We start from the raw sequence: 15108 nt of genomic DNA, 5'->3' as shown, positions 1-15108 counted from the left end.
TTATTGTCGCTCGCTTCTGTGATATATAAGGTTCTTCCATCGATAAATTGTGCAGAAGCCGAGACAGCTAATTTCACATCATAAAAAAAGTTACAATACCCATCTCCAGAGACTCGTTGAAGATTTGAAGCTATTTTTCTTGGATCGTGGTGACATTGGTGTCATTAGGAAGATGGTCGCAATGCTATAAAAGAAGCAAGGAGCAGTGTGTGCAGTCTGAGATGCAAGATCTTGCCTTGAGGCCAGTTCTGATTGTCGTAATAAAGGCTTCTTAATTGTATCATTTTTATCCTATTCAGTAAGTGCAGGCTCCTTATTTTACTCACGTTGCTGTGTTTATCAGAGGGACCAGTGATTGCTATATCTGCATGTCACTGATATTAACCCCTGTGATTTTTCTTTAACCCTTGCCTTGCTGTACGGTTAGATGAAGGAAACACCATTTCCTGCTTCGCCCCATTCCACGTTGATTATGGACAGCATAAGAACATAAGAACTAGGAGCAGGAGTCGGCCATCTGGCCCCTTGAGCCTGCTCCACCATTCAATGAGATCATGGCTGATCTTTTGTGGACTCAGCTCCACTTTCCGGCCCGAACATTATAACACTTAATCCCTTTATTCTTCAAAAAACTATCTATCTTTACCTTAAAAACATTTAATGAAGAAGCCTCAACTGCTTCACTGGGCAAGGAATTCCATAGATTCACAACCCTTTGGGTGAAGAAGTTCCTCCTAAACTCAGTCCTAAATCTACTTCCCCTTATTTTGAGGCTATGCCCCTAGTTCTGCTGTCACCCGCCAGTGGAAACAACCTGCCCGCATCTATCCTATCTATTCCCTTCCTAATTTTCTATGTTTCTATACGATCCCCCCGCATCCTTCTAAATTCCAACGAGTACAGTCCCAGTCTACTCAACCTCTCCTCGTAATCCAACCCCTTCAGCTCTGGGATTAACCTAGTGAATCTCCTCTGCACACCCTCCAGTGCCAGTACGTCCTTTCTCAAGTAAGGAGACCAAAACTGAACACAATACTCCAGGTGTGGCCTCACTAACACCTTATACAATTGCAGCATAACCTCCCTAGTCTTAAACTCCATCTCTCTAGCAATGAGGACAACATTCGATTTGCCTTCTTAATCACCTGTTGACCCTGTAAACCAACGTTCTGTGACTCATGCACTAGCACTCCCAGGTCTCTCTGCACAGCAGCATGCTTTAATATTTTATCATTTAAATAATAATCCCGTTTGCTGTTATTCATACCAAAATGGATAACCTCACATTTGTCAACATTGTATTCCATCTGCCAGACCCTAGCCCATTCACTTAACCAATCCAAATCCCTTTGCAGACTTCCAGTATCCTCTGCACTTTTCACTTTACCACTCATCTTAGTGTCATCTGCAAACTTGGACACATTGCCCTTGGTCCCCAACTCCAAATCAACTATGTAAATTGTGAACAATTGTGGGCCCAACATGGATCCCTGAGGGACACCACTAGCTACTGATTGCCAACCAGAGAAACCCCCATTAATCCCCACTCTTTGCTTTCTATTAATTAACCAATCCTCTATCCATGCTACTACTTTACCCTTAATGCCATGCATCTTTATCTTATGCAGCAACCTTTTGTGTGGCACCTTGTCAAAGGCTTTCTGGAAATCCAGATATACCACATCCATTGGCTCCCCATTATCTACTGCACTGGTAATGTCCTCAAAAAATTCCACTAAATTAGTTAGGCACGACCTGTCCTTTATGAACCCATGCTGCGTCTGCCCAATGGGACAATTTCTATCCAGATGCCTCGCTATTTCTTCCTTGATGATAGATTCCAGCATCTTCCCTACTACCAAAGTTAAGCTCACTGGCCTATAATTTCCTGCTCTCTGCCTACCTCCTTTTTTAAACAGTGGTGTCACGTTTGCTAATTTCCAATCCACCGGGACCACCCCAGAGTCTAGTGAATTTTGGTAAATCATCACTAGTGCATCTGCAATTTCCCTAGCCATCTCTTTTAGCACTCTGGGATGCATTCCATCAGGGCCAGGAGACTTGTCTACCTTTAGCCCCATTAGCTTGCCCATCACTCCCTCCTTAGTGATAACAATCCTCTTAAGGTCATCACCTGTCATAGCCTCATTTCTATCAGTCGCTGGCATGTTATTTGTGTCTTCCACTGTGAAGACCGACCCAAAAAACCTGTTCAGTTCCTCAGCCATTTCCTCATCTCCCATTATTAAAACTCCCTTCTCATTCTCTAAAGGACCAATATTTACCTTAGCCACTCTTTTTTGCTTTATATATTTGTAAAAACTTTTGCTGTCTGTTTTTATATTCTGAGCAAGTTTACTCTCATACTCTATCTTACTCTTCTTTATAGCTTTTTTAGTAGCTTTCTGTTGCCCCTTAAATATTTCCCAGTCCTCTAGTCTCCCACCAATCTTTGCCACTTTGTATGCTCTTTCCTTCAATTTGATACTCTCCCTTATTTCCTTAGATATCCACGGTCGATTTTCCCTCTTTCTACCGTCCTTCCTTTTTGTGGGTATGAACCTTTGCTGAGCACTGTGAAAAATCGCTTGGAAGGTTCTCCACTGTTCCTCAACTGTTCCACCATAAAGTCTTTGCTCCCAGTCTATCTTAGCTAGTTCTTCTCTCATTTCATTGTAATCTCCTTTGTTTAAACACAAAACACTAGTGTTTGATTTTACCTTCTCACCCTCCATCTGTATTTTAAATTCCACCATGTTGTGATCGCTCCTTCCGAGAGGATCCCTAACTATGAGATCATGAATCAATCCTGTCTCATTACACAGGACAAGATCTAGGACCACTGTACCCTCGTAGGTTCCATTACATACTGTTCTAGGAAACTATCGTGGATACATTCTATAAACTCCTCCTCAAGGTTGCCTTGACCGACCTGGTTAAACCAATCGACATGTAGATTAAAATCCCCCATGATAACTGCTGTACCATTGCTGTACCATTGCTACATGCATCAGTTATTTCTTTGTTTATTGCCTGCCCCACCACAACTATTTGGTGGCCGATAGACTACTCCTATCAGTGACTTTTTCGCCTTACTATTCCTGGTTTCCACCCAAATGGATTCAACCTTATCCTCCATAGCACCAATGTCATCCCTTACTATTGCCCGGATGTCATCCTTAAATAACAGAGCAACACCATCTCCCTTACCATCCACTCTGTCCTTCCGAATAGTTTGATACCCTCGGATATTTAACTCCCAGTCGTGACCATCCTTTAACCATGTTTCAGTAATGGCCACTAAATCATAGTCATTCACGATCATTTAGATACACAGTAAAACCCCATTTCCTTCATTTGTACCCCTATAGAAACAAGGGAAGCATAGTGACCGCTCACTTTTAATGATGAATAATGGGTTGTAGCTTTATGGGAGCAGGAATTGTTCATTACCACTGGACTCTTGGAGGCAAGATTCCATACTTGGGATTGGTGCAGCCCTGACCAATAACATTTCCCCATCCATGGGAACCTATATAATCATCACTGCAGGAGTTCCTCAGGCCAAACATTTTCAGCTTCATAGAATTTACAGTGCAGAAGGAGGCCATTCGGCCCATCGAGTCTGCACCGGCTCTTGGGAAGAGCACCCTACCCAAAGTCAACACCTCCACCCTATCCCCATAACCCAGTAACCCCACCCAACACTAAGGGCAATTTTGGACACTGAGGGCAATTTATCATGGCCAATCCACCTAACCTGCACATCTTTGGACTGTGGGAGGGAACCGGAACACCCGGAGCAAACCCACGCAGACACGGGGAGGATGTGCAGACTCAGCACAGACAGCGACCCAAGCTGGAATCGAACATTGGACCCTGGAGCTGTGAAGCAATTGTGCTATCCACAATGCTACCGTGCTGCCCCTGAAAAGATGATGGGGTGAAGGTTGATGGGGTGAAGGTTGACGGGGTGAAGGTTGAAGGGGTGAAGGTTGATGGGGTGAAGGTTGATGGGGTGAAGGTTGACGGGGTGAAGGTTGATGGGGTGAAGGTTGAAGGGGTGAAGGTCGATGGGGTGAAGGTTGACGGGGTGAAGGTTGAAGGGGTGAAGGTCGATGGGGTGAAGGTTGACGGGGTGAAGGTTGAAGGGGTGAAGGTTGATGGGGTGAAGGTTGATGGGGTGAAGGTTGATGGGGTGAAGGTTGACAGGGTGAAGGTTGATGGGGTGAAGGTTGAAGGGGTGAAGGTCGATGGGGTGAAGGTTGATGGGTGAAGGTTGATGGGGTGAAGGTTGATGGGGTGAAGGTTGACAGGGTGAAGGTTGATGGGGTGAAGGTTGAAGGGGTGAAGGTCGATGGGGTGAAGGTTGACGGGGTGAAGGTTGAAGGGGTGAAGGTTGATGGGGTGAAGGTTGATGGGGTGAAGGTTGACGGGGTGAAGGTTGACAGGGTGAAGGTCGATGGGGTGAAGGTCGATGGGGTGAAGGTTGATGGGGTGAAGGTTGATGGGGTGAAGGTTGATGGGGTGAAGGTTGACGGGGTGAAGGTCGATGGGGTGAAGGTTGATGGGGTGAAGGTTGATGGGGTGAAGGTTGATGGGGTGAAGGTTGACGGGGTGAAGGTCGATGGGGTGAAGGTTGAAGGGGTGAAGGTTGATGGGGTGAAGGTTGATGGGATGAAGGTTGATGGGGTGAAGGTTGATGGGGTGAAGGTCGATAGGGTGAAGGTTGATGGGGTGAAGGTTGACGGGGTGAAGGTTGATGGGGTGAAGGTTGATGGGGTGAAGGTCGATGGGGTGAAGGTTGATGGGATGAAGGTTGATGGGGTGAATGTTGATGGGGTGAAGGTCGATGGGGTGAAGGTTGATGGGGTGAAGGTCGATAGGGTGAAGGTTGATGGGGTGAAGGTTGACGGGGTGAAGGTTGACGGGGTGAAGGTTGATGGGGTGAAGGTCGATGGGGTGAAGGTTGATGGGGTGAAGGTTGACGGGGTGAAGGTTGACGGGGTGAAGGTTGATGGGGTGAAGGTTGACGGGGTGAAGGTTGATGGGGTGAAGGTTGATGGGGTGAAGGTTGATGGGGTGAAGGTTGATGGGGTGAAGGTTGATGGGGTGAAGGTTGATGGGGTGAAGGTTGATGGGGTGAAGGTTGTTGGGGTGAAGGTTGATGGGGTGAAGGTTGATGGGGTGAAGGTCGATGGGGTGAAGGTTGATGGGGTGAAGGTCGATGGGGTGAAGGTTGATGGGGTGAAGGTTGACGGGGTGAAGGTTGGCACATAGATTGTGGGCAGCTATTGATTTGTTTGTCCCTTGAGTGATGCATCAAGCAGAGATGATTCTCAAAGTTGGTGGTCAGTCAATCGTGGCCCCTTTACCTTTGGCGAGTTGTCCAGGACTGAGAAGGGTACTTACTGTTCTACCTTCATTACAGCTGAACAAACAGAGGAGAAACCATCCCATCATTGAGGTATATAAGGTTAGGAATATATTGTGAGTTGTCACTGGTTTTATTTCTACGCATGTAACAAAGTTGATTATTCTCATAATGTTTTATGATTTAATGGCCCTCACAATCCATCCACCTTTGCCCTTTGACCCAGGGGCAGGGGGACTGTTATGGGTGTAGGAATTGCAGTTCTATTGGATTATTGGTCTTTGGTGGGGTAAGGATGAGTGTGTGTCTGTGGCTGCTGCAGTAATGTTTTAAAAGAATCTTAGTTTGAAAGACAACCAAGGTTTTAGGAGTAATTAAAGTGTTGTAAAAGCTTGGTCTATTGCAATTTTGTTTGGATTAAGGGGATTCCTTGGGGAATTAATTCGTTTTCAGCTTGGTGAGATTATATCATTGCTGAGCGGAGCTAAGGCATCAGGCTTTTTGAGAAAGCATTTTCAGTTCAGTTCTGTTTTGGAGGAAGCTGAGTCCACATGTCAGGTTTTGTTCTCTGCAGTTTAGTTAAGAATAGATTAACAGTCTTTAAAGCAGTGATGACTTGTCTGAGGACAAGGGAGCTGAAGCAAGCCAATTGAAACAGCTTATGAAGACATGCAACCAGAATTTCTGACAGGAGTATATCTCACTCTCAAATAATCACTCTGTGAAGCAAGTATTCTTCCATGTCATTGGTATTTAGGATGGATTGACAGCTGAGATGGATCTTATTGAAACTTACAGGATACTGCGAGGCCTGGATAGAGTGGACGTGGAGAGGATGTTTCCACTTGTAGGAAAAACTAGAAGCAGAGGACACAGCCTCAGACTGAAGGGAAGATCCTTTAAAACTGAGATGAGGAGGAATTTCTTCAGCCAGAGGGTGGTGAATCTGTGGAACTCTTTGCCGCAGAAGGCCGTGGAGGCTAAATCACTGAGTGTCTTTAAGACAGAGATAGATAGGTTCTTGATTAATAAGGGGATCAGGGGTTATGGGAAGAAGGCAGGAGAATGGGGATGAGAAAATATCAGCCATGATTGAATAGCGGGGCAGACTTGATGGGCCGAGTGGCCTAATTCTGCTCCTATGTCTTATGGTCAATTTTCTTGTTGTTTACGTGGGAATAAAGATAGGAAGGAATGGTTATTGTATTTATTGTGTTGAGTAGTATTGTGTAAGGGCTAATTGTATGCTATTTTCTGGTTTGGTGTTAAAGATTTTAATACTGTTAGTAACAAAGTTTTGTTTCAATATGCCATATCTGTATTTCTTTGTGAAATCACTCTTGGAGCGAGGTAACCTTTCCTCACAGCCTTAGAAAATTAAAATAAAATATTAGGGTTTCTGCCCAGCGGCTAGCCACTGTTGGAAATGGTCTGGAATCGTAATAAGGATGGAGCGATCATCCCAGCATCCTCAGCAACACCCTTTGCAACTGCACCGCCCCTCCAACCCTTCACATTATTCCCTCCGGGGTTGGTTAACTGACCACTGACTTCATCGCAACTTCCTAAACCTTTTCCCACACCAAAACCCTGCGCAGCCTCTAACTCCATCGCCCTTCGGGGCACAGTTCCGGTCTCACGGTTGCCAAAAAGGGGATAGACAGGAAGCGCTGAAAACGCCAACTCGCTTGTCATGACCTCGGGAATGTGTCAACGCATTTTACAGCCAATTAGACATTCCTGAGCAGCAATCACCGCTGGATTGGGGGAAAATGTGAGATTTTCAGGGTGATGAGCAGTGATTATGAGAGAATCTCTCGGGAAAGATTAAGCAGAATGGTCCTCTTGAAGGAGAGGGAGAGATGGCCTGACGGAGATTTGAAAATTATTAAGAGGTTTGATAGGATAAACGTAGAGAACATATTTATACTTGTGGAAAGCCCATAATGAGGACACATTAATATACTTTAATAAATCCATGATGTGGAGATGCCGGCGTTGGGACTGGGGTGAACACAGTAAGAAGTCTTACAGCACCAGGTTAAAGTCCAACAGGTTTGTTTCAAACACGAGCTTTCGGAGCGCAGCTCCTTCCTCAGGTGAATGAATCCAGTGGGGAAGTCAGGAGAAATGTCTTTACTCAGAGAGTGGGGAGAATGTGGAACTTTCTCTCACCGGGATTGGTGGAGGTGAATGGTGTGAATACACCAAAGTGGGAAAGGAGACAGGAGACGTATTTAATGCATAAACACTAACTTGGTTAAGTTGGGCTGAATTGCCTGTTCCTCTCCTGCCATTATAACATTAATCTCGAGTCTGAGGACAGCTGATGGGAATATATTTGCTGCACAACTTTTGTCCATTCATCCATCGTTCAGCTTGACTACCTCAAGGACTACCTGCTGTTGGGTGTTGGTGACCCCAACCTTCGACGTTTTCCAACATGCTTTCCCCAACCTCGGCCAGTGTTGGTGTAAATTTCTTCTGAACGTCACCACTGCGAACAGGCGGGGGACAAATCGCCCCCAGCGTCGGCTCTGCCGTTTGATAACTCATTGATGAATTTCTACATGCACTGTGGGTATCTCTATGCCCGGATTTAGGAGCTGCGATAGAGGTGACCCCTTCACCCACCCACTCATCCCCTTCCTGACTCCACTGCCGAGAACTGGATATAGAATCATAGAAATCCCGGCAGTCCAGAAGGAGGCCATTCGGCCCATCGGGTCTGCATAGACCCTACGAAAGAGCACCTTACCTAGACCCTTGGCCCCGCCCTGCTCCAGTAACCTTGCGCATTGATCATGGCCAATCTACCCAGTGTGCACGTCTTTGCACCCGGAGGAAACCGGAGCACCCGGAAGAAAGCCACACAGACACGGGGAGAACGTGCAGACTCCGCACAGCCAGTGACCCAAGCCAGGAATTGAACCTGGGACCCTGGCGCTGTGAAGCAACTGTGCTAACCACTGTGCTACCGTGTCGCCCTCTCTCCCCCTCCCTCCCCCTCCAGGTGCCATGCACAAAGAGAGCATTAGCAATATGCTCCAGAGGTGTGGATCATCTTCATTGGTTGTACATTCATCCAATTTGTGAGGCTTTTTATAAAGATAATTTTCTCTCTATCTCAGTGTTTTTTATTATTGACCTTTCCCATCAGTGTCACATTGCCTAAACCACAATTTCTTCTAAGTTACTCAAGCTCGTCAGTGCAGGAAAAGATCAGGGCCCCATTTTTAAAGGTCGCCCCAATTTCTAGACCCCCGTCGAGCCCCCCATCACCCCGTCCTTAACAGGTCGGGGACACCCGGGCCTGACCCTGGCACTTTGGCATTGCCAGCGTGACGCCCCTGGCGAGGTCTGCCAGGGGAGGCTGTTTGCTCCTGGACCTCGGCAGAATCCAGTGTAGACAGATTTAAATGAGCCTGGTGTCCCGTGAGGGAGAGATCTAGGTCCCACCATCTCTGAGATCTCGCTGGCTCTCGCGAGGCGTTCCGAGAGCCGTGAATGTTGCGAGGGTCCTTTTGCGAGATTATACGGCCTCATCGTGTCACCTAGTCGGGCACGATGAGGCCATTATATCACGGCCTGTGTTTCTGCGACGCAGTGGGAGACAGTGGATATTTTTATCACTGAATCACTCTGTATCTGAGCTGGCAATGTTCAATGGGATAATGGAGAAACTGCTTTATCCTGTATCTCCGGAGCTGTTTGACACTGAATGCCTGAAATGGGAGGCGTTTAATTATTCAGAACTAACAGTCACTCGCTGTGATCAGCAGAAAATGATGCATCGCAGAGGTTAGCACTGCTGCCTCATGGCGCAAAGAACCTGGCTTTGACCCCGCTCTGGTCACTGTCCCTGCGGAGTCTGCACGTTCTCCCCGTGTCTGCGTGGGGTCTCACCCCCACAACCCAAAGATGTGCAGGTTAGGTGGATAAATTGGCCCTTAATTGGAAAGAAATGATGCAACCCTTTCCTCGCCCTGACTGGCCATACTGTTCCAGCCCTGCCCAATCGTTAGATAATGGAAACTTTCCCAGTCTGTAATTTACACTTGGCTTTGCTGATAAAACCTTCGGAAACGCCCCAGTGCTTCAGTGTTTGACTAATTCTTGCATATCAACAATGCATGAATCACAACAATATTACAAATCCAAAGCCCCCCCCCCCACCCGGCCTGACAAAACCATTACAATTAAATTGTGTGAATCATGGGCATTATGTAATTGTATCGATTAATTTATTACCACTTGACTGCCATCGCATTTTCCCCGTAGCCTTGAATGAAATGAAATGAAAATCGCTTATTGTCACGAGTAGGCTTCAAATGAAGTTACTGTGAAAAACCCCTAGTCGCCACATTCCGGCGCCTGTTCGGGGATCGAACCGTGCTGCTGGCCTGCTTGGTCTGCTTTCAAAGCCAGCGATTTAGCCCAGTGTTAAACAGCCCCACTTCAAGTGCTCATCCAGGTATTTTTTAAAGATTGGGAGGTTTCCTGTCTCAACTCCCCTCCCAGGGAGTGTATTCCAGATTCCCACCACATTCTGGATCTAAAAATGTTTCCTCAAATTCCCTCTAAATCTCCTCCTGCCTTTCACCTTAAAATCATGCCCCGCCTTGTTATTGGCTCTTTCCGAAGGGAACAGCTTCCTATCCACCCTCTCCATACCCCTCATAACCTTATACACCTCAATCAGGTCCCCTCTCAGCCTTCTCTGCTCCGAAGAAAACAACCTGAGTTTATCCAATCCCTCTCCAGAGCTGAAACGCTCCATTCCAGGTAACATCCTGGTGAATCGCCTCTGTACCCCGTCCAGTACAATCATATCCTTCCTATACTGCGGTGACCAGAACTGAACACAGTACTCCAGCTGTGATGTAACCAATGTCCTGTACGTCCCCTCCCTCCCTGCTCTTATAATCTATGCCCTCTTCACCTGTCCTGCCGCCTTCAAGGATCTGTGGACAAGAACCCCAAGGTCCCTCTGAGCTTCCTACCATCCTACCGGTCTACTTTTTCCCGATCCTGTCTTATTTTAATAAAATCAGCCTTCCCCTAATCCAAAACCCTTTTTTTGCAGACCACCTTTATGCTTTTCCATGACAAATTTGAAATGTAATGTGTTGTGATTGCTATCACTAAAATGCTCCCCCACTGCTCCCTCAAACATCTGTCTGGCTTTGTTTAACAGAAATAGGTTGAGCGCCGCACAGTCCCTTGTTGGACATTTGACATCTGGATATAAAAAACTCTCCTGAATATGTTTGAAGAAATCTGCTCCCTTTATCTAAATCCTTCACAATGTGACTATCCCAATTCATGTTGGGGAAGTTGAAATCCCCCAATATAAATACTCTATTATTGTTTTTACACCCCTCAGTGAATTGTGTACATATTGGTTCCTCTAATGACCGCTGGGGTCTATAATACACTCCCAGCTGTGTAACTGTCCCCTTATTATTCCCAAGCTCGACCCTCGTTAGACAACCTTTCCAAGAGATTGTTTATTCTTAGGCAGTAACAGACTCCTTGCATGAGGATGATGTGGCCTACCCATCACAGCTGGTTGAGTGTGACCAGTGTGTCGATACTGGGGGTATTGGCCTGGGAGAGGACATGCACGCTGATACGCCTATCCTGCCAGTGGATTGGCAGGATTTTGCGGAGGCAGTGTTGGTGATATTTCTCCAAGGATTTGAGATGTCTGCCGTACATTGCCCATGGTTCTGATGCATGGAGGCGGGGACCACGGCTGCTCTGTAGAACATGAGCTTGGTGCTGGGTTTGAGGGCTCGGTCTTCGAATACTCTGTTCCTCAGACAGCTGAAGACTTCACTGGCATCTTGGGAGTTAATGCCGGGTTTAATCGTTGATGTCTGCTTGCACCGAGAGGAGACTCCCGAGGTATGGGAAATGATCCACATTGTCCAAGGGCTCACTGTGGATCTTGATGGTCAGGGGGGGCAGTTTTGGGTGACAGGGGCAGGCTGGTAGAGAATCTTTGTTTTCCGGATGTTTAGCATGAGGCCCATTCTCTCAGATGCTTCGGTGAATATGTCGGTGATGGTTTGTATCTCAGCCTCTGAGTGTGCGCACACACATGCGTCGTCTGCGCACTGCAGCTCGATGATAGAGGTTGGGAACGTCTTGGTTCTGTCTTGGAGGAGTCGCAGGTCGGACAGTTTTCCTCTTGTCCAGTAGGTTAGCTCCACTGCAGCGAGGAAATTCAGGGTGACGGGGTGGAGCGTTGCTACGAGTAAGATGGAGAAGAGCGTAGGTGCAATGTCACAGCCTGTTTGACCCCAGTTTGCAATGGTTTTGGGTCTGTGGCGATTCCGTTGGTGAGGTTTACATTGTGGAGCAGCCGGAGAATGGTGATGAATTTCTGCGGGCAGCCGAATTTGAGGAGGATGTTCCACAATCCCTTACGATTGACCGAGTTGAAGGCTTTTGGGAGATCGAAGCAGGCCCGCCATGTACAGAGGTTGATGCTGCTCCGCACTTTTCCTGGATTTGTTCCACACTGAATACCAAGTCCATTGAGACTCTGGATGGGCGGAAGATGCACTGAGACTCGGACGGAGCGCTTCAGCTCCCGGGAGCAGGAGGTTGAGGAGGATTCTCCCGATGACCTTTCCCGTGGCGGAGAGATGGGAAATCCTTCTGTAGTTTCCACAGTCCTACTATTTTTGTACTTGCAAACACGTAACACTGGGAGTAATCCAGGGATTACAACCATTCAGATCCTGCTTTTTAGTCGACTGCCGAGCTCCCTGAATACTTGATGCAACGCCTCAACCCTCATTTTACTCATATCATTGGTAGCAATCTGTACCACCACCTCTGACCTTTCACCCTCACCCTCCAGCCATTCAGTGACATCACTGACCCTGGCCCCAGGGAGGCAACTCACCATCCTGGGGGTCACGTCTGAGCCACAGGAACGTCTATCTGGACCCCTAACTAATTAATCCTCCATCATGAGCACCCCTGCTTTCTTCTTCCTCCCCTTCCTCTACAGACAGACCGCGTGTAGTGCCAGAAAGTTGGCTCTATCTGTACCCCCTGGAGGAACCAGCTTCCAAAATGGAAAACCAATTTGTGAGCAGGACCCCAGGGGGCGTCCGTGCTACCTGCCTGTTACTCTCCGACTGCCCATCCCTTTTTTCCCCTCCAGTCCCTTGGTCCCCTGTGACCACCTCTCTAAGCGTGCTAGCTACGTAACGCTCAGCCCCGTGGACATCCATTCCCAGGGAACGGAATAGCCATTTGGACAATGTCACTGACCCCTGGCAGCTCCTGTGGAACGGTAATCCAACAAGAATCAGCTTTCAGAAACGGGATGGTGGTAAAAAGAATAAAAACATCTGGTTGACCTTTAGGACCAGGAGAAGGTCCTATGATATAGTTATCTCTACCATACCCCTATTAGGGGCTGGTTTAGCTCACTCAGCTAAATCGCTGGCTTTTAAAGCAGACCAAGCAGGCCAGCAGCATGGTTCGATTCCCGTACCAGCCTCCCCGGACAGGCGCCGGAATGTGGCGACTAGGGGCTTTTCACAGTAACTTCATTGAAGCCTACTCGTGACAATAAGCGATTTTCATTTTAATTTTCATATTCTCACTCCCCCAACAAGAATCCAGTGGTTTCAAGTTCAAACCCCCAGCGCCAATTGCCGTTTGGGTGAGAGGTCCAAAGATCAAACACTTGTAATTCCCATCAGAAGAGAGATTGGATAAATTTCATACACTGCCAGGAGATTTGCAGACAGGATAAGGAAATTGTGGAGATGGTCTGTGTGATTATTAAATATGTTTGTTGTGTTGCTGCAGTTTGTACAAACCCTCATCACAAACTAGAAACTTCAGACTTTTTGAATCAATTTGCGAGAGCTTTGAAGGCAGATTGAATTAATCAAGAGTCTGAATCAGTGTATTCAAATCCGAACTCACTCCCCGGAACCACTTTTTAGTTTGTCTGTTATCTGCAATTTAGGGTCTCATCACAACATTCAGTTAAATTCAATTACTTTCTGTAAATCCGTTTCTCAGTCAGTCTGTAGTGAATAATCTCAGAAATGTAACCCTTCTCACTGTCTATTTCAGCAGTCGGCTGCCACGCTGTACGTGGGCACTGTGCCTGGCAGGGACGTGACTGGTGTTATTCCCTGTGAATGAGCAGGCTGGTGGGAATCGTGCAACAATGATGTTTCAGATTCCCAGTTCCAACACTCCCAGACACTGCCACCCACCACCCCCGGCCAGTGTTGGCACACGCACGGGTACTCCCTCTCTGCCAATGTTCACACACACGGGTACCCCCTCTCTGCCAGTGTTAATGCACACACAGGTACCCCCTCTCTGCCAGTGTTCACACACACGGGTACCCCCTCTCTGCCAATGTTCACACACACGGGTACCCCCTCTCTGACAGTGTTCACACACACGGGTACCCCCTCTCTGACAGTGTTCACACACACGGGTACCCCCTCTCTGACAGTGTTCACACACACGGGTACCCCCTCTCTGCCAGTGTTAATGCACACACAGGTACCCCCTCTCTGCCAGTGTTCACACACACAGGTACCCCCTCTCTGCCAATGTTGACACACACACGGGTACCCCCTCTCTGCCAATGTTCACACACACGGGTACCCCCTCTCTGCCAATGTTCACACACACAGGTACCCCCTCTCTGCCAGTGTTCACACACACGGGTACCCCCTCTCTGCCAGTGTTCACACACACGGGTACCCCCTCTCTGCCAATGTTCACACACACGGGTACCCCCTCTCTGCCAATGTTCACACACACAGGTACCCCCTCTCTGCCAGTGTTCACACACACACAGGTACCCCCTCTCTGCCAGTGTTCACACACACGGGTACCCCCTCTCTGCCAGTGTTCACACACACGGGTACCCCCTCTCTGCCAGTGTTCACACACACGGGTACCCCCTCTCTGCCAATGTTAATACACACACGGGTACCCCCTCTCTGCCAATGTTGACACAGACGCAGCGATCACTTTGTCTTAATTTTCATTCAAAAGTGTCAATGAGTGGAATTCGACAAAATCTCCAGTCAACACATTCTCCAGTTTACAAAATGTTCAGTGACTGTGGGAGGAAACCCACGCAGACACAGGAGAGCATGTTAACCCGGGTCCCTGGCACTGTGAGACAGCAGTGTTAACCCGGGTCCCTGGTACTGTGAGACAGCAGTGTTAACCCGGGTCCCTGGCACTGTGAGACAGCAGTGTTAACCCGGGTCCCTGGTACTGTGAGACAGCAGTGTTAACCGGGATCCCTGGCACTGTGAGACAGAAGTGTTAACCCGGGTCGCTGGCACTGTGAGACAGCAGTGTTAACCCGGGTCCCTGGCACTGTGAGACAGCAGTGTTAACCCGGGTCCCTGGCACTGTGAGACAGCAGTGTTAACCCGGGTCCCTGGCACTGTGAGGCAGCAGTGTTAACCCGGGTCACTGGCGCTGTGAGGCAGCAGTGTTAACCCAGGTCCCTGGCACTGTGAGGCAGCAGTGTTAACCCGGGTCCCTGGCACTGTGAGGCAGCAGTGTTAACCCAGGTCCCTGGCACTGTGAGGCAGCAGTGTTAACCCGGGTCCCTGGCACTGTGAGGCAGCAGTGTTAACCCGGGTCCCTGGCACTGTGAGACAGCAGTGTTAACCCGGCTCCCTGGCACTGTGAGGCAGCAGTGTTAGCCCGGGTCC

General features: G+C 48.1%; 1 protein-coding gene across 2 annotated transcripts in view; it reads left to right on the top strand.

Annotated features, from left to right (window-relative positions):
- Positions 1-15108, top strand: part of LOC119956828 (leucine-rich repeat and immunoglobulin-like domain-containing nogo receptor-interacting protein 1) — a 505354-nt gene that overhangs the window by 110622 nt on the left and 379624 nt on the right. The gene's annotated exons all lie outside the window — the stretch shown is intronic.

This window comes from Scyliorhinus canicula, chromosome 24 (assembly GCF_902713615.1).
Source record: "Scyliorhinus canicula chromosome 24, sScyCan1.1, whole genome shotgun sequence".
In the NCBI taxonomy this organism is placed as follows: domain Eukaryota; kingdom Metazoa; phylum Chordata; class Chondrichthyes; order Carcharhiniformes; family Scyliorhinidae; genus Scyliorhinus; species Scyliorhinus canicula.
The sequence above is the reverse complement of the archived record's forward strand: the minus strand, read 5'-3'. Positions and strand labels throughout refer to the sequence as shown.